Source organism: Nycticebus coucang, chromosome 8 (assembly GCF_027406575.1).
Source record: "Nycticebus coucang isolate mNycCou1 chromosome 8, mNycCou1.pri, whole genome shotgun sequence".
NCBI lineage: Eukaryota > Metazoa > Chordata > Mammalia > Primates > Lorisidae > Nycticebus > Nycticebus coucang.
Window position 1 is genome coordinate 46065469 of NC_069787.1, and position 23167 is coordinate 46088635.

The window sequence follows — 23167 nt, forward strand, 5'->3', positions numbered from 1 at the left end:
AGGGGGAATTTAAAGAGGACTTGTTTGAACAGATTACCCCCAACTCAAGAAACTGCTCAATAACAAAGAGCTCAGGAGAACATCAGCAAATGCAGTGCAGCAAATAAGACCTATTAGACAGCCCTCAGAATGGGAGAAGATATTTGCAGGGTATATCTCTGACAAAGGTTTAATAACCAGAATCCACAGAGAACTCAAACGCATCAGCAAGAAAAAAACAAGGGATCCCATCGCAGGCTGGGCAAGGGATTTGAAGAGAAACTTCTCTGAAGAAGACAGGCGCACGGCCTTCAGACATATGAAAAAATGCTCATCATCTTTAATCATCAGAGAAATGCAAATCAAAACTACTTTGAGATATCATCTAACTCCAATGAGACTAGCCTATATCACAAAATCTCAAGACCAGAGATGTTGGCGTGGATGCGGAGAAAAGGGAACATTTCTGCACTGCTGGTGGGAATGCAAATTAATACATTCCTTTTGGAAAGACATATGGAGAACACTCAGAGATCTAAAAATAGATCTGCCATTCAATCCTGTAATTCCTCTGCTGGGCATATACCCAGAAGACCAAAAATCACAACATAACAAAGATATTTGTACCAGAATGTTTATTGCAGCCCAATTCATAATAGCTAAGTCATGGAAAAAGCCCAAGTGCCCATCGATCCACGAATGGATTAATAAATTCTGGTATATGTATACCATGGAATACTATGCAGCCTTAAAGAAAAATGGAGACTTTACCTCTTTCATGTTTACATGGATGGAGCTGGAACATATTCTTCTTAGTAAAGTATCCCAAGAATGGAAGAAAAAATACCCAATGTACACAGCCCTACTATGAAACTAATTTGGGACTCTATAACCCAGCTACGACTTAACAATAGGGGGAAGTGGGAAAGGGGGGGGTAGAGGGAGGGGGATCGGTGGGATCACACCTGTGGTGCATCTTACAGGGGTATTTGCGAAACTTGGTAAATGTAGAATGTAAATGTTTTGGCACAGTAACTGAGATAACGCCGGAAAGTCTATGTTAACCACTGTGATAAAAATGTGTCAAATGGTTTATGAAGCGAGTGTATGATGCCCCATGATCATATCAATGTATACAGTTATGATTTAATAAAAAAAACAAAAAACAAAAACAATAACAGTTAAAAAAAAAAAAAGAAATTGCCCAGGATAAAATTATGTTACAGAAATAGAATGTTATTTTATAAATAAAATATACACAGTATATTATTAATCATAATTGTCACAGCAATGAAATTTTAAAATAGTTAAAATAGTTAATTTAAGAAATTAATTTCTTTAAAAAGAACACCAACAAGATAAACAAAAAATAAAGTATGTGATAATTTTTCCTTTATTAAGAAATGATTTTTTATATCATGATGTAAACCTTATAAGAAACTATGGGTATAGGGATTCCTAGGAAGTAAATTCAGTTGCCTTTAGAAAAAGAATATTAATTACTTTTATCTATTTATAATCCTGGATTGACAGCTCACAACACATTTTAAGAATATAAGAGTAATTATTCTTTCTAGTTTAGGATAGCACGTATTTTATTTATCTGCCTTCAGTTATGAACTAGAGGATTAAAAGCATTATTTTAAATTCAAAAAAAAAAACAAAATAAACAAAACAAAATAAGTTTTAAATGATACATTGGGGTAAGACAGATGTCATGGGAAGACATTTCATATATACGCAGCCTATAATATGAGAAATATGAAAAAAAATGGCAGGATGCTTTATGTAAAACTCTACACACACAAACTTCCTTAACACTTTAATATTTTAGCCCATTATATAACTTCCTTAATAAATCAGAAAAAAAGAGATACATAGTATATATAAAATACATACATATAATATCTATTTGTTTTGGATATAAAGTTAAGAATGACTTTACATCTGTTTTTTCTCAATAGAGCATTTTAACACCTGATGCTGGTAGGATCCATGCAATTATTCCCTTCATACTGATACTTGCAGAAATCATCTTAGGTCACCCCGGGCTACACAGGTATTATAGAGCTCGAGAGCATCAGATCCCATTAAACTGCCTTCTTCCAGACCATATTAAAGTTTCTCATAACTGATTGTTTTGTTTATAAGGTTGCAATATATTTTATTTTATATATATATATATATATATATAATATTACTTGTAGCTTTTGAAATACAATTCTCCAAAAGTGATGTTTCTTAAAATCACAAATCATGAAATGCATGAGTTTTAAGAGCAAATATAGACTCAGCGCAGGTAGCACAGTGGTTATGGTGCCAGCCACATACACTGAAGGTGGCAGGTTCTAACCTGGCCCAGGCCAGCTAAACAAGAACAAAAAATAGCTGAGCGTTCTGGCAGGCACCTGTAGTCACAGCTACTTGGGACGCTGAAGCAAGAGAATCGCTTAAGCCCAAGGGTTTGAGGTTGCTATGAACTGTGACACCACCGCACTCTACTGAGGGTGACATAGTGAGACTCTGTCACAAAGGAAAAAAAAAAAATCTTGGGTGGTGATGGCTCAGTGAGTAGGGCACCAGCTCCATATACCAAGACTGATGGGTTAAAACCTGTCCTGGCCAAACTGCAACAAAAAATAGCCAGGCATTGTAGTGGGCGCCTGTAGGCCCAGCTACTCAGGAGGCTGAAGCAGGAGAATCACCTAAGCCCACATGCTGGAGGTCATTGTGAGCTGTGACATCATGGTACTCTACCAAAGGCAACAAAGTAAGACTCTGTCAAAGAAAGAAAGAAGAAAGAAAGAAAGAAAGAAAGAAAGAAAGAAAGAAAGAAAGAAAGAGGGAGGGAGGGAGGGAGGGAGGGAGGGAGGGAGGGAGGGAGGGAGGAAGGGAGGAAGGGAGGAAGGGAGGAAGGAGGGAGGGAGGGAGGGAGGGAGGGAGGGAGGGAGGGAGGGAGGAAGGAAGGAAGGAAGGAAGGAAGGAAGGAAGGAAGGAAGGAAGGAAGGAAGGAAAAGAAAGTAAGAAAGAGCAGCCAGTAGCTTTCTGAGTGGCAGCTGTGGATTTCCTCTTTACGCTGCCCACCGTGACCTTCTGTGTTTAAGTACTGTTATTGACTCCGTTCAACAAAGGAGATTCCAAATCTTAGAGTACTTAGCATGCTGAGTTCACAGGGCTATCAGAGTGTTTAACCCTAAAATTTGCGCTCTTAACCCCCAGTGGGGGATATTGTGAAACAGCACCTCGAATCTGGAAGAACAAGGGAGACAATCCAGAATCACTTACTCCACATCTGGTAAAAATTTATTATCAGACACACTGTTCTCAGATCGGTATGCCAGTCACACAGTATCTACAGAGAACCGAACTTCTTCATTACACATCTACTCTGATGCTGCATAAGACCTAATGTAAAAATGTTGGAATGGGAAACGTTTTCTAGTTTGATGCTGCATTTGATGCTGTTATTGCTGCTGTGGCATCTTCATTCTGAAACCAGCTCATCTTTGTTCTAAGTTCTTTATCACTCGTTGCTTGTTTTTTACGTTGACTAAGATATTTTAAAGTGCACAAACTTCCTAAGTTACTCATCAGTATAATGGGGTTAATAATAAAATAAATAAACATTTGCTTTTTGTATTATTTTTAAATTTGGAAAATTTTTGACCATCTACAAAATTAAAGAGAATGGTCTAATATTTCTCCATCTGCATATTATCCAGCTCAGTTATCAATTCATTAGCCATTTCATTTCTGTATATGCTCCAAGTTAGACTTGTATGTGAAAATCCGATGAAATAATACAATTACTTAATACAGTGCCCGGTACAGGGGAAGCATTTAAGTCAAATTGACTGTACCTTATAGGAGGGAGCATGGAGTAACATCACATGCTGTCTTTTCAAACCCATTTTCTGTTCACAGTCAAAATATTTTAGTTTGAAACAGAAGGTAGAAAGTAAATGTCTGTTAAGGTGTCAAATGCAAGCTCAGGCTGCATAGACCTGGCTGAAACTAAACAGAAACAATCCGTCAGAACGCTGAGGGTTTTCACATGTATTTCTCACATCTCATGTTGACCCAGTTTCCTCCTCTGCGCCTTCTTTCTCCATGGTGACTCCCAGCCCTCCCTGTCTGGCCTTGCCCTCTTCCCTCTGCACCCTTGGCTCTGTGCAGCTCCAACCCCAGCTCTCACCCCTCCTCACGGACACACTAGGCTGTTGAGGTTGAATTTCTTTTTGTTGTTGTTGTTATTGTTGCACCCACATTTTGTTCTGGACTGTAATGCCCTGTAACAACATAGGATGTTTCCTGCCCATCCCTTGGGGCCAATTCTCCAGCAAAAACATTTCGGTCATTTTTAATTGTCCCACATGTTTTCCTGGAAACCAGCACTGACAAGCCTACATGAGAAACACGGTCCCTTCTCTTTTCTTTCTTTTTTTTTAGACAGAGTCTCACTCTGTAACCCTTGGTAGAGTGCCTTGGTGTCACAGCTCACAGCAACCTCCAACCCTTGGGCTTAAGTGATTCTCCCAGCCTCCCAAGCAGCTGGGACTACAGGTGCCCACCACAATGCCCGGCTATTTTTTGGTTGAAGTTGTCATTGTTGTTTGGCCCAAGCTGCGTTCGAACTCGACAGCCGAGGTGTACGTGGCTGGCTCCGTAACCTCTATGCTACGGGCACTGAACCCCCTTCTCTTTTCTTCAACATTTTCTTTTTCTGTCCTACATACACAGTTCGTGCTTAGCATACTCCAAATGTAGAAACCCTAACAAACTGGAAGGATTTTCAGTCGAGCAAGGCTGATTCAAGATGAGATTCTATAAACATTTTCCTTATGCATGCAAAGTGGATGTCCAAAGAGCAAGCCAGAAGTTTCTGAAGCAGGGCCTGGGAGAACTATACGGAACCCTTTGTCCTTTTGTTATGTTGCTATAGTTGTAAGCCTTTGATATACGAGGCGTATATCCACTCTGAATACCGAGGACGTCTCCAGGCAGTGTCACACACGGGACGATGTTCTACCCTTTCCCCTCACATTTCTTCTGTTTGGGGTGTGTTTTAACTGTACAAAGGGATCACACATCTGAATGAACTCTAGCAAAATGTTGCAACAGGCTTTTATCATCAACCTCTGACCACTCTTCACCACTCTCCATCCCCTGACTTTACCCACCTTTAGACACTTCTGAGCATTCAGAGGGTTTGAGTTCTTTACCTCCTTAGCTTCAAACCCATCAAAACCTGAAATCCAGAATGGAGCTAGTACCGCAGCCTTAGTTTTGGAGTCACAAGCTTCATTATGACTTACTTAGTTTCCTTCTCTATAAATGGAGATAAACATAGAATTTAGTTCTCATAAGCCTCTCATGAGGGTAGCGTGAAATCTTACATGCAAAGTGCTAAATACTGCTGTTATTTGCAGTGGCTTTAATTCTAAGCCAGAATCTCAAATAGATACGTATTAAAAACACGCGCCTATGTATATAGGTCAATGAGAATTTTACTAGAATAAAAGGATTGTGCATTTTTCTTTTAGATACTGTTTATTGGAAGCCACTAGTCTATTTCCTGCATCCCTAGGTGCTCACCTGGTGCAGGTTTACTCAGGCCTCCTGTGAAGGCAGCTGTCTGTATTGTGTTGTCGTCACACTTAATTTGTATCTTCAAGGGAAATGATGTTTTAACAGTGAGTGAGAAGAATGACCACCTTTAGAAGGAAAATCATGGAACGGAGAAAGCATTTAAAAACAGATGCATAGAAATATTTCCACTATGATGTGAGTTTGTTTTGAAAAATGTTGAGTGTATCATCTATAAAACATCTCCTATCCGGACACTTATGCTCAGACATGGAATTTCTAAGGAGTTTTAGTAGCCTTTAAAGGTGTTTCCATGGATTTTGATTACTTTGATTAAACTGGAAATATACACTTTCTGAATGGATTGAAAATGTAATTGATAGACAACAAGGGAGAAGAAAGTTATCAGTCTATTTTCTGTGGGAAGTTCTTTCTTTTGTTTTATTTCCAGATTAATGTGACGGTACAAACGATTAGATTCCATATTTTGCATTTATAAAATGAAGTCTGATTAGAAAGTATTTCCTACACCCAGATAGAGTGCCAGGTACTTGTGCAGTGGACCTTTTGGGTGGGAATGACCCAACCCCTTGCCCTCTCTCCCTCTCCCCGACTTGGCTTTCACTGGGTTTCTTTTCTGTGAGCGTGTACGTGTTCACCTACCCGCTCTAGTTTAGTAGCGGGTACGTGAGGTGCTTGCTCTTCCATTCTTCTGATACTTCTATATTTTTTTAACCAAAACTCTACATTGCTTGGTGGTTGAGGTTAGAACATGAATGACATGATTTAATGAGAAACAAAAGCAACAGGTCTTCCAATAATGGACCCACAATATTTCCACGACGTAGTTTTCTGCTGTTGACTGTCCTTAGGACCAAGCATTGGAATACGATGAATTGTAACTGAGGCTTGTCAAAGCTTGATGTCAAAGTATTACAGCATTTATTTATTTATTTATTTATTGTAGAGACAGAATCTCACTTTATCGCCCATGGTAGAGTGCCGTGGTGTCACACAGCTCACAGCAACTTCCGACTCTTGAGCTTAGGCGATTCTCTTGCCTCAGCCTCCTGAGTAGCTGGGACTACAGGCGCCCACTACAATACCCAGCTATTTTTTTTGTTGTTGTTACAGTTTGGCCGGGGCTGGGTTTGAACCTTCCACCCTCAGTATATGGGGCCAGCATCCTACCCACTGAGCCACAGACACAGCCCCTAACGCAATTTTTGTAAATAATTATAAAGCACACACTACCTGATTTCTTTCATTGAAAATGTTTATTACTAGTAAGATGTCATATATTATCAATTGAGGGAGAAAAATGACTTTGTATATCATTAATAAATATAAGTTAAAATATCCTATTATTCATCTTTATCTCATTCATTGCCATTGTACTTAATCATAATAGCTAATAAATATCAATATATTAGTGCATTTTTCTACTCAATACATAAGTATACATAGATGACAGGAATTTACTCAAACATTTTTAAGCCCAGCAGGTTGAATTACACAAAATATTTAGAAACAACTTGTTGATGTGGGCACTACTGATTTTGTTGTAAAGGTGACATTGAGACAATTTACGGATTTTTTTTTTTTGTGGAAGGGACAGTTAGTGATTGGGTAAGAGAATGGATTTATATTTGTGGGCTTAGAAAAGGCCTCTCTGCTGCGTCTCTCCTCCCCTCTCTTGTTGTATTCATTTCTTAGAGCTGCTGTAACAATGTACCCTAGACATTATGACTTAAAAGAGCAGAAATTTGGGTGGCACCTGTGCCTCAAAGAAGTAGGGCACTGGCCCCATATGCTGGAGGTAGCAGGTTCAAATTCACCCCCTGCCAAAACAAACAAAACAAACAAACAACAGAAATTCATTCTCTGATAGTTTTGGAGACCAGAAGTCTGAAATTTGGGTGGCAACAGGGTCCTGCTCCCTCTGAAGCCACCCTGCTTTGCCTCCTGTTAGCTACTAGTGGCTGTTGCCAATATCCTGGGCATTCCTTGACATGTAGCGGCACCGCCCACTTGGTGGCTCTGTCCTCATAGGGCCTTTTTCCTTCTGTGCCCCTGTATCCAATTTCCCTCTTCTTTTCCTAATAAAGGCACCGGCTGTTGGTGTCAGGGCCAGGCCAAATCTAGAATGACCTCATCTCTGATTGATAACATCTACAAAGACCCTGTTTCCCAGTAAGGTGACCGTCATAGGTGATGGGGTTTAGGACTTGAATGTGTCTTTTTGCAGGTCACAATTCAACCCACTGTCACTGGATGCCCCAAAGTCACCATACATAGGAAATCAGCCGTCTTGGGACATGTTGGTCATGAGTGGGAGAGAAGCCTTTGTCTGTAGAAGGAGGTGGCAACATGTAGAAGATACTTTGTAACTATTTTGTAAAAGTTTTGTAATGAATATGTTGTAAATAAACGTATGTTTAGCTCCGATCTCCCGTTTTTCCCTGTGTGTGGCTACTTTAGGCAGCCTGCACACTCTCTCCCACTGCTTCCCTCCCTGCTCGCCCTGGTCCCTGACCTCACTTTTACCTAGGACCACAGAGGCCCTCAAGATTGGGGGGATTTCTCTGTTTTCAGAGCCTTGCATAGCTCTGAAAGTCCACGGAATGAGTGAGACATGAGGCTCCCATTTGGGGGAGGGGTTGAGCCAGAGCCGGGTGGGGAAGGGTCCCACAGTGTGAGTCCGGGGCTGCAATTTGCTGGTTTATCCCCTACAGTTCTCTGAGTTCCGGAACCTAGGTGACACCAGTTGAATTTCTTTCTTTTTTTTTTTTTACTCTTGTTTTTTTTACTCCCCCCAAGAGCATCGTGGATTATTCCATTGTACCCAATTATCCAGATTTGAGAAGTATACACTTTAGCCCCAGAGGGAAATCAATCACTTTTCTGGATTCATGCAGTAAGAAATTGGGCTGAATACATCAGCCCTAAATACAATAATTCTTTGAATTGAGCCTCTTAAATTTTGTACCATCCATCTGAACCTATTTAATAAAGAAGTTCTCACATTTCTCTTGTAGTCTGCATATATTTTCCCCCTTCATTTTGGTGACATTGCCACGTGCTTTAAGTCATCCAATACTTACCGTGCAATCACAAGTACAGGCTACACCCTGCAGAGACATCTGTGCCTCCATCATTATGTTGAAATTAATGAGTTTTATTATTCTGCTTCTGTGATTATTGTGCTCTATTCTTTAACTCTCCCATCTTTTTCCTCTCTTTTATGATTAGGTTCTTGATACTCAATTCGGCACAATGTCAGATTCCCCCTTTCCCCTCTCTTTCCCTTTTTGGCCCCTTTCTTCTGCCAAATAGTAGTTGGCTTCCCTCCCCTCTGTCTCATCTCCCCAATCTCTCCCATCACATGGGATGTCTTGCCTACTACCATCATCAGTTTATCCTTCCGCCTTTATGCCTCAATGGCGATCCAAGCAGTCTGTGTTTTATGCTTTGTTTCAATGGATACATTAGAGACTCAAGATTCTCACTACTGTCAAATTCCCTTGTAGATCACCTCTCCAGAACGGACCCAGGAGAACCTGCTGCTGTGGCCTCCTTCTCTTTGACACCACCTCACTGCTAATGATGCTCTTAACATCTGAGCTAAGTGGCCCAGAGATAATTTGAGAGAACCACAAGGTGACAGAAATTTGGCTTTATGAGAGGCCGACATTTTTTTTCCAGAAGGGAACACAGCGTTAGTTCTTTCAGTAGAAAAATAGGATGCAATTTTACTTTCCGAGTGCTGAGAGACACGTCTGCTATTCAGGCCAATTGTCTTTCAAGCTGTGACAGTTTCTATTTCCTATATTGTAATGATAGCTGTTTTTTTTTTTTTTTTTTTACAATACCCTGGCTTCTTAACACATTTTGTTTTCGGTAAGCTCTTTCATGAGTGAGATCTATTTTTTTTTTTTTTAATTAATGTGCAAGAGAGACATTTCGTGGAGATATTTTAAATATGTTTCTTTCTGTTTTAAACCTTTCCACCAGAGGCATAACTCATGTCATAATTTATTTTGCTACCCTCTGCCTTCTTTATTTTTTGACCACTCATTCCAGATAAAGATTAGTTCCTCCCTTTCTTTAAAAGTCTCAATCCCTGCCTCCTTTTCAGGAGTGATTGGGTGGCAGAAATACTGTCTTGCGGCCGCTGCTAGCGTCTCACTCCCCAGCTTACTGGACAGTGCATGACCCTCCAGTGCATTCTTCACTTTCCTCTGTAATCCCCCCACTTTATCTGTCTACCTCCTTTACACCCGGCCTACTTTCTCGGAGTAGGTGGGTCCTGCAAAATAGGTGGTCCCTGTGTTCTTACCCGGAGCTCTCTTTTCCGCATGCAGCCATTCTTTAGCGGCTGTCATGAAGCAAATCTCTGCCAAGGCTTTATGGTCTGAGTCCAGCCGCAGGATTGCTGCCCAGTTCCTGGTGTTTCCAGAGCCCTCGTATAGACCTGTTTTGTCAAGGACTTTGCTTTTCCCCGTGTCTTCAAAATGGCCTTTAAGTGCTGCGAATTCTGTATGACCAATGTTAGTAGCACGTTTTTATCAGCCTACTGCTTTGCCTTCACAAACCTGTTAGATTTTTTCCCTCTGTAAGTTGTGTTCTCTTATATGTAGTGTTTCACCAGTTAATAATAGCATTACAACAAAAAGAATGTGGTAAACCTAAGTCTCTGGGTCTGCCAGACCTGGGTATAAATCCTAGTTTTCCCATAGACTGGCTGGATTGCCGTCATGAGTTAACTGACTGCTCTTATCCTAAAGAACTTCACCTAGAAACGGGAATTAATACTAGTTACTCAGTGGTGGGGTTATTGGGCAGGTTATATGGGACGGTGTTTGTGACTGTGAATTGGGATGTATCCTATCAATGTTGTGTATTATTTTTTGCAAGTGTTTCCAGAACTTTCTCTGGCATTGCAGTTTCTGTTTCTGACACATTGCTCCCATATTATGTCGGTTATTTTAGCCTATTGTAACTCATTTATTTAGACTTTGAAAGGCTTAATATCTTTTATCTAAGACTCTGTATTTCTATTCTCCATAAGTAGATTTTTATATAGAATTTTACTATTATTCCTTTTTATTTTTATTTTTTTAATTAATTTTTTTTATTGTTTCAGGTTCACTGAGGGTACAAAGAATTATGTTACACTGTTTGCATTTGTTGGGTAAAGTCACTCTTATAATTGTGTCCCACCCCAAAAAGCTGTGCCATACACCATGAGCCCCAACCCCCTCTCCTCACTCCCTCATTCCCCTGCCCCCACCTTGAATTGACCTGAGTTTTCCTCTTATGTGGGTACGCATGTATTAGATCATCTACTGGCTTCATATTAGGGTTGAGTACGCTGGATTCTTGCTTCTCCATTCTTGTGATGCTTTACTAAGAAGAATGTATCCTTTCTAAATAAAATGTTTGAAAATACGAAAAACAAAACAATAAAAATTACCCATAATTTTATCAAGTTCCTTTATTAGCATAGGATGTTTACATGTTTATCCATGTATGTGGTGTGCATGTGTGTTGCATAATAATAATTGTTTTCATATAATTACGTGAAAGGCTATCTCCCCACCACACTACTGTCCCCCTCTGCTAACCACCAAATGAAAGTAATTTTTCACAATTTTATGTAGTTCTCATCTAAGGGTGGGGAACCTCTGGCCTTCTGGGTGCTTAAGAATGGTTTTTTGGCTGAACCCAAATTTTGAGAACACATTTTTATTTTTATTAATACATTTTTGTCTTTTATATTTTATTTTAAAAATTAACATATTTGAAATACCAAATAATAAGTTTCAATGAATAACCCTCCCACATTAACTGGCAAAATAACAATATGAGTTCTCTATGAGAGCTAATTGTGTGCTAGGCTCACAGTTTAGTTCTAATTTCCACCACCTAACGGGCGCCACTACCACATGGGACTGGTTGGTCTGTGTGCCAGGCTGTTACCAGCTTTTGACAACAGTGGACTGGTGCTTCTGTTTGAATTGTAATTTGTGAACAGTTGCATACATCAACATTCATTTTTAATTCTGTGTGCTTGACAGCCCATCGTGTCAAGAAACACCAAGAGAACACCGAAGAAAGAAAACAGATTTTTTTTAATTAGAATTGAGAATTACAATATTATCCCATTTTTGACAAAGAAAAGATGATTTGCTTGCTTTGTGATAATGCAAGATCAACATTAAGGAAATTTAGTGTTCATAAGGATTTAATTATAACATTGTAACACCCATAAGGACCCCAAATATTTTAAATTATAAGGAAAGGCCTGAAAGTTTGTATTGCAGAAATTAGAAATGAAAAGCAAAAGCAAAGACAATTCTTTCAAGCAGAAATAAGACTCAGAAATAATGCCAGTGAAACCATTTATAGAGTAGTTTATATACTCAGAGGGAAAGGAAACCCATTCACTGATGTAAAAATTGTGAAATAATGCATTGTCAGAGCCGGATGCTTAGACTCCAGTGATCTTTCAAAGTACAAACTGCCTCTTTCAAGGAGAACCGTAACTAATGAACAAGATGAGTTAGCCTTCAACTTAACAGAAAACTTTCATTCAACACTTCTAAAGGAAAATAGATATTATTCAATTTGGGGGATATATCAACTGTTACCAATGAGTTGATGCAGGTTTTCTACTTCATTTGGTTCATAAAAGTTTTTCTTTGCTGCTGCAAACAGTTACTTTCTTTGAACCCCGTTGTGAATACAACATGGGGAATAAATAACTTTAAATTTTTTCAAGATAAATGAAGTTCATGAAGCTGATCTGGATTTGGTAAATTTAGTACAGACCGTGCACCTTCCAGGACAGGAAAAGATGAAGGGTTTATTGCACAGATAAAAAAGTATTAACAGAAAAGTATTGACTTGTTTTCATGGTCAAAATATCCCTGCTAGAGCTACTATTTTACAAGTGACACTTTGCAACATGTTATAAGTATTGTTAACTACACTCCTGCAAATGCAACATGGAGTGGCAAGTTCTGTATCATGCTAAAGTTGAGGTAGGAGGTGTTCAGAGTGGATTTGCTGTATCATTCTAAGGTGCATTGGCTATTGCAGAGATAGGTGTTAGTCAAAGTTTTATCTCTGTAAGAATAGGGCGCCGGCCCCATATGCTGAAGGTGGTAGGTTCAGACCCAGCCCCGGCCAAAAACCGCAAAATAAATAAATAAATAAATAAATAAATAAATAAATAAATAATAAAAAGAATAGATAGTTAAATATATAATATTTTTTCTAATTTTAATATCAGGCGTATCCAGATTAAGTAGAATGACTTTGAAGTATTTCTTCTTTTTCTATTGTCTATAAGTTTTGGCATGATCTATTTTTTGAAATTATCTTTTATCTTTATTTATAAATGTTAGTTATCTATTAAAAAAGAATAGATAGTTAAATTCTATAAAAAATGTAATCAGTAATATAAATTTTTGAGGGAAGGTTTTTGTAAGAATGCAGTATTTCTGTGTCAAATCAAAATGACTTGAATAATTCTTTGCAAGGTAAAACTAAGTCAATGTATGATATATGGCAAAAAAAAAAAAAAGAATTTCAAAAAAAAGTGTCTTTTTAAAAATACTTCCTCAAAAGCAAATGTCAGATGAATATTTTCCCCAGTTAACAAAGGTCACCGATGGGCAGGGTGATCCAAGCAAATCACGTGAGAACCTGTACAGAGCTGTTATGGCGCATGAATGGGAGACAGCAGTGAAAGGCTCACAGACTTTGAGAACCGTGACATCACACTCCAGTCAGCATTTCAGCATCACCCACTTGGTATCTCCAAGGCACATAAAGAACTACAGATGGAATAGACTGAGCTCTCATTAGATGACGTCTTAAAGTCACTGTTTGATTCTAAGAAAGATTCGATTGAAATATGGAAAAAATGTGGTAAAATACCTATTCATTTGGCAATAAGCCCTCAAATGCTTTCTTCTTTTTCAACCACTTATTGCAGAGAATCTGCATTCTCCTACCTAACCCAAATCAAAACCCTCTAAGGTCATTAATGACTGAGAGCCATGTAGAGGTTCAACTGAAACTGCAGACCTCCGTGCTGCAACCAAATATTCAAATGCTTTCCAACAAAAAGCAGACAACAAAGTCATTGAAGGATTAGTTAACTTTAAAATCAACAAACAATTTTCATTTTTGGAAATTATTAAGTACATAGAGTTAGACTACTATAGAGTAAGGTACATTTTCAAATGTATCTAAATGACATTTCTTGAAAGTAGCCTTATTTGATTTTATCTAAATTAATATGGCCTTCCAATGTGGAAAGCTGGTCTCATCATTCATTCCTCCATGCTTACTGGTATATATTATTAGCCGTGTATTTTTTTTATTTCATATTAACATGAGAGTACAAATGTTTAGGTTACATTGTTTCCATTTCTAAGGTAAAGTTCAAGTTGTAGTTGAGCCCTTCACCCAGGGGGCGTGTGGAACACCCTCACACTGTGCACATTAGGTGAGACCCTGCCAGTCACCCTCTGCCTCCACCCTCCCCTCTCTCTCCTCTCCCTCACTAGACTACACTTGGTGTGAGCATGCAGCTGTTTATATATTGGTTTAATATTAATACTCAGAATGTTGGATATTCGTTCTTGTGTGGTACTTTACTAAGAAGAATGTAAAAGTTAATAACAGTTAACGCAGTCTGCCCCTCTACCCTCCCCAGCCTTCCAGAACCTAGCCCCATCTACCCTTTCATCTCTGTGTGTGCAACCTTCCTTTCCCTGCCACCATGATTTTTGCTTCTAGTTCCCTCCACCTGTTACTGTAGCCACCTTTTCAGCATACTCTCTCCAATGCCCATCATCATGAGGCTACCAGGTGAGTGTTGATATGAAAGTCAGGTCCATCTTTTCAGTGTTCTCTCCTCACTGGCCATCGTCATGCGGCTGCCAGGTGAGTGTTGACATGAAAGTCAGGTCCATCTTTTCAGCATTCTCTTTCACTGGCCATCATCATGTGCCTGGCAGGTTAGAGTTGGTAGGAAAGTCAGGTCCATCTTTTCAGCATTCTCTCTTCACTGGCAATCATCATGTGACTGCAATGGGAGTGTTGGTATGAAAGTCAGGTCCAATTTTTCAGTGTTCTCTCTTCACTGTCTATCGTCATGTGGCTGCCAGGTGAGTGTTGGTATCAAAGTCAGGTCCATCTTCTCAGTGTTCTCTCTTCACTGGCCATCATCATGTGGCTGCCAGGTGAGTGTTGATATGAAATTCAGGTCCATCTTTTCAGCGTTCTCTCTTCACTGGCCTTCGTCATGTGGCTGCCAGGTGAGCGTTGATATAAAAGTCTGGTCCATCTTTTCAGCGTTGTCTCTTCACTGGCCATCGGCATGTGCCTGCCAGGTGAGTGTTGGTATGACAGTCAGGTCCATCTTTTCAGCGTTCTCTCTTCAGTAGCCATCTTCATGTGACTGCCAGGTGAGTGTTGGTATGAAATTCAGGTCCATCTTTTCAGTGTTCTCTCTTCACTGGCCATCGTCATGTGGCTGCCAGGTGAGTACTGATATGAAAGTCAGGTCCATTTTTTCAGCATTCTCCCTTCACTGGCCATCGTCATGTGGCTGCCAAGTGAGTGTTGATATGAGTGTCAGGTCCATCTTCTAAGTGTTCTCTGTTCACGGGTCATCGTTGTGTGCCTGCCAAGTGCGTGTTGCTATAAAAGTCAGGTCCACCTTTTCAGCGTTCTCTCTCCACAGGCCATCGTCATGTGACTGCCATTTGAGTTGTTGGTATGAAAGTCAGGTCCATCGTTTCAGCATTCTATCTTAACTGGCCATCGTTATGTGGCTGCCAGGTGAGTGTTGATATGAAAGTCGGGTCCATCTTTTCAGTGTTTTCTTTTCACTGGCCATCATCATGTGGTTGCCAGGTGAGTGTTGGTATGAAAGTCAGGTCCATCTTTTGAGCATTCTCTATTCACTGGCTATCGTCATGTGACTGTCTTGTGAGTGATGGTATGAAAGTCAGATCCACCTTGTCAGTGTTCTCTCCTCACTGGCCATCATCATGTGGCTGCCAGGTGAGTGTCGGTGGGAAAGTCAGGTCGCTCTTTTTAGTGTCCTCTCTTCACTGGCCATCGTCATGTGGCTGCCATGTGTGTGTTGGTATGAAAGTAAGGACCATCTTTTCAGTGTTTTCTCTTCACTGGCCATCATCATGTGGCTGCCAGGTGAGTGTTGATATGAATGTCAGGTCTATCTTTTCAACAGAAAGTATGGATGAGTGTTGATATGAAAGTCAGTCCATATTTTCAGTGTTCTCTATTCAATGGCCATCATCATGTGCCTGCCAGGTGAGCATTGGTATGAAAGTCAGGTCCATCTTTTCAGCGTTATCTCTTTATTGGCCATCGTCATGTGACTGCCAGGTGAGTGTTGAGTGTTGATATGAAAGTCAGGTCCATGTTTTCAGTGTTCTCTCTTCACTGGCCATTGTGATGTGGCTGTCAAATGAAAGTTGGTATGAAAGTCAGGCCATCTTTTCAGCATTCTCTCTTCACTGGCCATCGTCATGTGGCTGCCATCTGAGTGTTGATATGAACACTGTCTTTTCAGTGTTCTCTCTTCACTGGCGATTATCAGGTGTCTGCCAGGTGTGTGTTGATATGAAAGTCAGGTCCATCTTTTCAGCCTTCTCTCTTCACTGGCCATCATCATGTGACTGTCATGTGCATGTTGGTATGAAATTAAGGTCCATCTTTTCAGTGTCCTCTCTTCACTGGCCATCATCATGTGGCTGCCAGGTGAGTGTTGATATAAAAGTCAGGTCCATCTTGTCAGCGTTCTCTCTGCACTGGCCATCATCATGTGACTGCCATTTGAATATTGTTATGAAAGTCAGGTCCATCTTGTCAGTGTTCTCTCTGCACTGGCCATCATCATGTGTCTGCCAGGTGAGTGTAGATATGAAAGTCAGGTCCATTTTTCAGTGTTCCCTCTTCACTTACCATTGTCATCTGCCTGCCAGGTTAGTGTTGGTATGAAAGTCAGGTCCATCTTTTCGGCGTTCTCTCTTCATTGGTCATCAACATATGACTGAAATGTGAGTGTTGGTATGAAACTAAGGTCCATCTTTTTAGCGTTCTCTCTTTACTGGCCATTGTCATGTGCCTTCCAGGTGAGTGTTGATATGAAAGTCAGGTTCATCTTTTCCATGTTCTCTCTTCACTGGCCATCGTCATGTGGCTGCCAGGTGAGTGTTGATATGACAGTCAGGTCCATCTTTTCAGTGTTCTCTCTTCACCTGCCAATGTCACGTGCCTGCTACGTGAGTATTGGTATGAAAGTTACGTCCATCTTTTAAGCATTCTCTCTTCAGTGGCCATCTTCATCTGATTGCCATGTGAGTGTTGGTATGAAAGTGAGGTCTATCTTTTTTACCATTCTCTCTTCAATGGCCATCTTCATGTGACTGTCAGGTGAGTGTTGGTATGAAAGTCAGGTCCACCTTTTCAGCGATTTCTCTTCACTGGCCATCGTCATGTGGCTGCCAGGTGACTGTTGATATGTAAGTCAGGTCCATCTTTTCAGTGTTTTCTCTTCACCGAAGATTGTCAGGTGCCTGCAAGTTGCATGTGGTATGAAAGTCAGGTCCATTTTTTTAGCCTTTTCTCTTCACTGGCCATCATCATGTGACTGCCATGTGCATGTTTGTATGAAAGTAAGGTCCAACTTTTCATTGTTCTCTCTTCAGTGGCCATGATTATGTGGCTACCAGGTGCGTGTTGGTATGAAAGTCAGGTCCATCTTTTCAGCGTCTCTCTCCACTTGCCATCATCATCTGACTGCCCGTGAGTGCTGATATGAAAGTCAGGTCCTTCTTATCAGCTTTCTTTCTCCCCTGGCCATCATTATGTTGTTGCCATGTGAGTGTTGATATGAAAGTCAGGTCCATCTTTTCAGCGTTCTCTCTACACCGGCCATCATCATGTGGCTGCCAGGTGAGTGTTGGTATAAAAGTCAGGTCCATCTTTTCAGCATTCTCTCTCCACTGGCCATCATCATCTGACTTCCAGGTGAGTGTTGATATGAAAGTCAGGTCGTTCTTCTCAGCGTTCTTTCTCCACTGGCCATCGTTATGTGGTTGCCAGGTGAGTGTTGATATGAAAGTCAGGTCCACATTTTCAGCGCTCTCTTTTCACTGGCCATCATCATGCGGCTGCCAGGTGAGTGTTGTTATGAAAATCAGGTCTTCTCGCATACAGTTTGGGTTTTACTCATAGCATGTATGCAGTATCAGATCTATCTCCTGAACTCTGTGCAAAAGTCCATTTGCTTTGGGGTCACAAATATTTTTAACATGTAAACTGTATGAAATGTTAATAATAGTAATAAATAAATAAATGATGATAATGACAACAGTCCCAATTCTTCTAACCAGTACAAGAACCACACTTCAACCTCACCTGTATTCCCTAGGCTGATACTCCACTAGTTTCCTTTAGCATCTAATGCTGGTATCATTTTTTTTATGCAGGTGTCTCAGCAGAGGATGGTTGTTTTTTAACAGGCAGCTTGGGGCATATCCCCTCTGTATTTTAATCTCCTGTAACTGCTACTGCAGCTGTCCTTTTGTATGAAGAAGTAGATGAATCCCCTTTTGATACTCCAGTGCGAGCATAGATGTACTTTCCCTAGAAACTTTATTCGTTTTTTACTCTGGTATTCTGGCCTTCTCTTTCTTTCCCTTGTTCTCTCTCTTTCTCTCTCTTTATGTGTGTGTCCCCTCATCTTCACGTACCTGATTATGAAAAACCTTTGCTATTTAGGAGACATCCTATTCTCATTTCTCCCCTTCTATTCCCCAGAGAGCTAATGCTTTAGGTGGGTCCCCCACTTCCAGTTATTCTGCAAGTCTGCTAATCATCTTAATGACAGCAGTGACATTTCAGAGTGCAGAACTCTCCTCCACTGGCTTTATAAAACCATGTTACATTTTTCATTTGTTGACATCTAGCAGCTCGGCAATAGAGTGTTTCTCAAAGCCTTCATGAACCCAGGTTTGAGATACAAAATCAATTCAACACCGAGAGTTTGATTAAAGGGGCACTAAACCTGTATACTGGAGACTGGCTGGGGGATATGACAGCAGAATGGTGCAGGAAAAGTTAGATGTGGGTCTCGGCATCATGGTTCTAACATAACACTTCAGATCCCAGCTTCCGTATACATTGATATATGGTTATATTGCTAATGGAATGTTGGTATTTAATGAAGTAATGGAATATAAAATACCTAGAATCCTGTCTGAATTAAAACTGATATTATTATTATTGTGCCAGTTATTTCTCTTGTCCCATATTGCCATGTGATTCTGCATATACTATTGGATCTTGCAGGGCCTTTGATCTTCCCCTCTATAAAATTAAGAAATTTATTAGGTGATTTCTAAGGCTCTTTATACTTTGTAGACTTTATTTTCTTAACTGGTAAAATAATGATTGGTTTGTTCTCTTTCTGGTATGTAAGTCTGACAAACAAATCTCGAATTTTCAGCGTTATTTCTACAGCAGGTCGATACCAGTTCTGTACCAGAAAGATAATTCAAACCTGTCCTGGCAAAATTTTACCACATAGTGCCTCTTGGCTTGTTAGTTAATCAATGGGAAAGTGATCTGAATTTTTAGATTTTGAAAATCCTGATATCAATCATTAAGACAACCACAGTTGATGGAACTGATCAGTTTTATTTGCATATTTCTGGCATCACTGACAATCATGGTCTGTGTCATGTAGGAACAGGTTCTTGGGGAAGGTCGTAACCCATCTCTGGCTTACAGTATAGATTTGATAGAACATTAAGGCAGAGTTTGGAAATGGGAAGGAGCATAGCAAGCTTCATTCAGTGTGGTTACATCCTAACACAAAAACTTACTAACTCTTTCATCTCCCTGCAACTCTTAATCGAGTCTGATTCACCTTCTCATACTGAGTTAAAAAAAAGAAAAATGTTCTTTGTGTTGTTTCAGTGATGTAGCCCATCAAAATTCTGGGAAATACATAGAAATGTAAATACAAATACTAGCTTTGTGACCTTTGCAAACTAGCTAAACCAACATGGGTTAGTTTTTCCATCTATAAAACAAGGGATTGATACATAGTATTATCAGTCTCTGAGCCAGAAATTCTATCTCTAAGAAGTTTGGAAACTCAAGTTTCCATTAGAATCACATGTAAAGTGTGTAAAAAATGGAGATTACTAGATTCCAAGTTCATTAACTCTGATTAAGTTCATCAGGAATAAGGTTTCAAAAGATACATTTTTGAAATGCACTCAGGCGATTCTGCTGGCTGTACATTATGGCCTATGCTTTGGGAACTATTTATTTCAGTCTCCTGCATTTCAATACGTTGATGACATGCTGACATTGCTTGATCTGCAACTTTTATGACCATAGATGAAGCAAGTATTAGTTATTCATGCTCAAATTATAATAACAATTACATCAGTATGATTATTATTTAAAATGGATTGGATGGTGAGCGACTTATGGACAACTTATCTCTTTTTTTTATAAAGTTCACCTATCCTGAGAATTGATAAGATATGATTTTCTTTTTTGGAAAGATTTCTCTGTGAAACAGTATCATATTTTCCCCCTCTAAACAGTCTCCTTTAGCTCTCACTGCATTTAATATTTCTCCAAGGTAAATTGTCCATAAATCAATATCAAAGAAAACCTTGTGAATACATTTCTGTTTTTTTCTAAAATATATTGTATAAGTTACTTGCTTTGGAAGATCATTTGGCAATCATCATATAGAGAAAATGACCTCATTAACTATAATTATACTGTTCTCTTTCTTAAGTTTGTGTGCAATAGAATATGGTTAAGAATAATCAGACAGACTAGGGTAAACATTTTTATAGGAGCTGTTTTTCCTGGAAAAGTTAACATAGTCTTTTTAAGCCTCAGCTTGTAAAATGGAGGTAAAGCTATATCTAACTTAGGGGGGTTTTATCAAAGTAAATGAGATAATGTATCTGAATTTCTTAGTACAATGCCTTACACACAAGTGGTTAACAGGAATAATTTCCAGTATTTTTCTGGATAGGAGAAAGTATGTCTATGCTCTTTATATTTGTATTTACATTTGTACAGTTTTATAGAAGAAAATATTTTATACTACATATTTGCACAAGTCTGTATGGCTTCTCGATTACTTTAATATATAGTCTCACTTGCTATTCACCTTGAAATTATTTCCTAGGCCAGCCAGATAGTACTTCATTTGAGATATTAAAATTCACATGACTGAAATGTGTGTTAAATATATAAGCGGTAACACCAGGATGATAAGTTGTCTAATTTATAGTTCAAAATATCATTCAGCTATTCAGAAAATATTTATTGACTTTACTCTATATTCAGAGTTTTATGATATAAGGTGGCACAGCCCTGCCCTCAAAGAGCTATGAGTGGCACTTTCCTCTAGGGTATTAGAGTTCATATATGTGTGCAGGAGTGTCCAACGTTGAAGGGAATTAGAGTTCATATATGTGTGCAGGGGTGTCCAACCTTTAAGGGAATTAGTTTGTATATGTGTACAGGGGTGTCCAACCTTTTTCCTTTTCTGCCACACATTGGAAGAAGAAGAGCTGTTTTGGGCCACACCTTAAATACATAAACACTAAGAAAACTGAGCAAAAAAAAAAGTGTGTGCATCATTATCTTGATATCCGCCACCACAGATAAGCAAAAAAGTCCTCACAAATGTGCATGTGATCTGCTGATTGCGGGCTGGCTACCCCTGACAGGAGCTAAGATTCAGGCCTGCAATAATGACCATGATGCTGCTGCTAATATAACAATAGCCCTTCAACAGTCACATAGGTGTGCCATGCCGTTATGAATTGTCAGAGAATATCTCTGTGAGGTAGGCTTTTTTTTCCTTTTGCTAATTTTACCTATAAAGCAAAAAAAAAAAAAAATATATATATATATATGTATGTATGGTATATATATGTGTGTGTATATATAGTGTGTATATATGTGTGTATGTATGGTATATATGTGTATATATAATGTGTATATATGTATATGTATGGTATATATATGTGTGTGTATGTTTAATAGTAAACAGTTATACACACACAACTAGCAGTTGGAAAGAATCAGGATTTGAGCACAGACTGGCCCAGCCAGCCATATCTTATGGCTTTAACTAACACTTTTTGGTGCCCTTCAGGGAAATGCTAAAATTTGCTGTAGCTACAGCATTTCGGTCCTCATGCCAGGCTTCATTCCTCTATTGTTGATGGACTGTCACAGTGAATTTGGAATTTTGCAATTACCTAATTTAACTTCACTTGTTCAGGCCTTTCTCTGTGTGTTTCTTAACTAACTAGAGTGGCAATATCATTGTTAATCTGGAAAGTGGAGAGAATCACATAAGCCTCTTTCTCTTCTTTTCTTAACAGTGACTAGGCCACTGCTAAGATCTTACGGTGCTTCTGTGTGAAACGAAAAAAAAGATGTCTTCTTTGAAAGATCCAGCTGAATCCTGTGAAGGGTGGGACTATCTTCAAAACATACTTATCTACCCACCAAAACATCAATGACATTCTTCACAGAAGTAGAAAAATAATCCTAATATTGTCTGGAACCACAAAACACCCAGAATAGCCATCCTGAACAAAAAGAACAAAACTGGAGTAATCCTATAACCTGAATTCAAATTATACTACAGCATGGTACTGGCATAATAAGAACAGACACAAAGACCAATGGGACAGAATAGAGGACCCCCAAATAAATCCAGACCTCAAAAGTGAACTGATCTTCTAGAAAGGTGCCCAGAACATACAGTGGGGAAAGGACAGTCTCTTCAGTCAATGGGGCTGGAAAACTGCATATCCATATGCAGAAGAATGAAACTAGACCCTTATCTCTCTCCATATGCAAAAATTAAACACTTATAGACTTAAATCTAAGACCTGAGACTGTGATACTTCTAAAAGAAAACACTAGGGAAATGCTTCAGGACATTGTTTTAGGCAAGGACTCCTTGAGTAATAACCTCAAAGCAGAGACAACTAAAGAGAAATTGGACATGAATTTTAGATAGCATGAAGCTAAAAATCTTCTGCCCAGCTTCTGCACAGCAAAAGAAACAATCAACAAAGCAAAGAGACAACCCACAGAATGGGAGAAAACATTTGCAAACTACCCATCTGACAAGGGATGGATGACTGGAGCAGAGAAGGAGTTCTGACAACTCAGTAGGAAGAAATCAAATAATCCTATCAAAAATGGACAAAGGATCTGAATAGACCATTCCTGAAAAGAAGACATACATATGGCCAACAGATATATGAAAAAATTTTCAACATTATTAGCCATCAGAGAGATGCAAATCAAAACTATAAGGAGATGTCATCTCAACCTAGTTAAAGTGGCTTTTACCAACAAGACAGGCAAGAACAAATGCTGGTGAAGCTGTAGAGACAGGGAAACCCTGCACATTGTTGGTAGGAATGTAAGTTAGTGAAAGCACACTAGAGAATAGAATGGAGGGTACTCAGCTAAAACAGAA